Source organism: Limulus polyphemus, unplaced genomic scaffold, assembly GCF_000517525.1.
Source record: "Limulus polyphemus unplaced genomic scaffold, Limulus_polyphemus-2.1.2 Scaffold21, whole genome shotgun sequence".
Classification (NCBI taxonomy): domain Eukaryota; kingdom Metazoa; phylum Arthropoda; class Merostomata; order Xiphosura; family Limulidae; genus Limulus; species Limulus polyphemus.
The window spans coordinates 1,354,414-1,356,694 of NW_013665631.1; the positions used below are offsets into that span (position 1 = coordinate 1,354,414).

The window sequence follows — 2,281 nt, forward strand, 5'->3', positions numbered from 1 at the left end:
CATTTGGATTCCGTCATTATAAAATTAAATAGATAAGTCTATAAACAAATTCTAAATAACATTCACATTAATAACTTGGGAATACATAATGAGTTGATTTATTATTTAGCCAAAAAAAGATGGAATTATTAAATTTAATACGTTCTCAGTTAAGCGTTATTTAGCATATTTAATAAAGATACGCGAAAGGCGTTTATATTTTTATGAATAACAATTTTGGTTTCTCTTTTAAACTGCATAGCGCCCTCTCATGGAATTCTTCACTAATAACTAATAATCTAACAATTGGCATAAGTTTGCTTGTGATAAAAGTGACGTGGAAATTCTATTTAACATTACGTGGAAAATCATTAACAACAGCTAACTTGCTCATAAATATCAGCTAAAATAGTAAGTGTGAACATTTTTTTACATTTATATAGAATAATGCAAGGTTATTTATTTTTTGTCTTGAATGCCTGTGTTTTTATGTGTAGTTTAATACACATATATGCAAACTACTTTTAATAATTCAGTTCAGTGTTTCATCTACCAGCTAATGCCAGTTTAATTTTACTTTATTTATGAGATTCATAAATAATCTTCCAGTGTTTTTTTCCCGTTGGAAACGTGACAATGCGTTTGTTTTTCCTTGGCTGTAGCTATTTGTAACTTTGCGATTTTTTTTTGTGTGAATACTGTAAAGTAGCCTTAAGTATTTTTCTTTTCTTGTATTTTCTTCATTTTTATATCTATTTATTCCATTAAAATTGTGTCTTTGCATTACAAGTCTCCCAGTGGTCAGCGGTAAGTCTGAAGGCTTATAACACTAAAAACCAGCTTTCGATTCACAGATAGCTGATCTTATAGCTCTGTGCTTAAGAACAAACAAACAGAATTACAATTTACTTATTTCCTAAAACTACAATGTAATATTGCAGTATTTTTTATTATCTAAAAGTTTTTTCAGGAATATGTACTACCATTAAGGTTATTTCATTACTTTCTCATACTACATACTATTTTTTATGTCATCCAGGTCTATATTTTATTGATACTAAGTTTCTTTATTATTGAAAAACCAGTGCTATTAATATATTGCTTCGTTTTGATGCACTGTACTGGAATGGAACAAATATAATTGGAACCTCAAAAATGTATTTGTTTCTTATATTCGCGCAAAGCTACACAAGGGCTATCTGCATTAGCCACCCCTAATTTTGATTTGATAAACTAGAGATAAGACAGATAGCAACGGCATCCACTGCCAACTCTTCCAGTCGAATAATGGGATTTGACTGTCATTCTTATAATTCACTTATAGCCCAAAAATGTGAGACTCGTTTTGCGGCAGTAGAATGCAAACCAATGGACCCTCTGATTCACAGTCCGATCACGCTTATCATAGGTCCTGCCTGGCCCACTTCAATAAAATAATAAATTTCTAAAGAGCAGTCATAACCAATTTAAATAACAACATATTCACTTTTTATACTCGGTAATTAGTAACTATTTCCTGTTTTTCAAATCTGTACTATACTTTCGCACACAAAACTTACAAAACTGAAAATTACTTGCATAACAATAATCTTTCTATAATTGCTTAATCAACAGTAAATTTATCTGAGGTTTGCTAATAACAATCTGAGAAAAGCTTATTATGATGATTAAATTAGATAATACATGCTTCATCAACACATATTTTACAGAAAAAATTATGAAATTGAAAAATACAGTTAAAAGCTGAATCTGTGACCTTAAAATACATATAAAAATAGAGAAATTAAATGAGAAAATAATTCGAAAAGTAATTTAATAAATACATAAATTAGATCATATTTGGCGTTTTGTACAGACAATAGTTTTATTATAAATTGGGAAGAGGGGGTTGGTTTGAATTTTATTAACTGTGATATATCTTTCTAGGAGTTTATAGCTCCGTTACGTATCTACTCGTTTGTTAATTTCCAGTATAAATTATTTCCGAGGAACTTCAGCGATACAAGTCCTTTCTTAATTAAAACTAATTTATTCTTTCTCGATAAAGCTTTGTAATACACAGAATTTCCACAGTCACTTAAAACTTAACAACCTTTATAACACACGCTATAAATCACAGTGATACACACACTTTACTTACGGTGCCTACTGTTCGCTGGACTCAATGATCTATCTATCTCGCTGGTTTTACTCGCCAGGCTTATATACTAAAAAAGAAGGTGTCTAGCAAACACTGGGAGATTCGCGGGGTTCCCCGATAATTCTAGAAACTCCTGCGTCACTCGACTTCCGCTGTCGTAAC

The 2,281-nt window shown here is 30.7% G+C and overlaps 1 protein-coding gene across 1 annotated transcript in view; it reads left to right on the forward strand.

Moving 5' to 3' along the window:
- The first annotated feature begins 307 nt into the window (after positions 1 to 307).
- The window catches only part of LOC106458279, a 39,453-nt gene continuing 37,479 nt past the window's right edge, over positions 308 to 2,281 (forward strand). The window contains exon 1 of the mRNA XM_013917773.2: positions 308 to 390. The gene's annotated coding sequence lies outside the window, so the exon portion shown is untranslated. The remainder of the gene's footprint in view (positions 391 to 2,281) is intronic.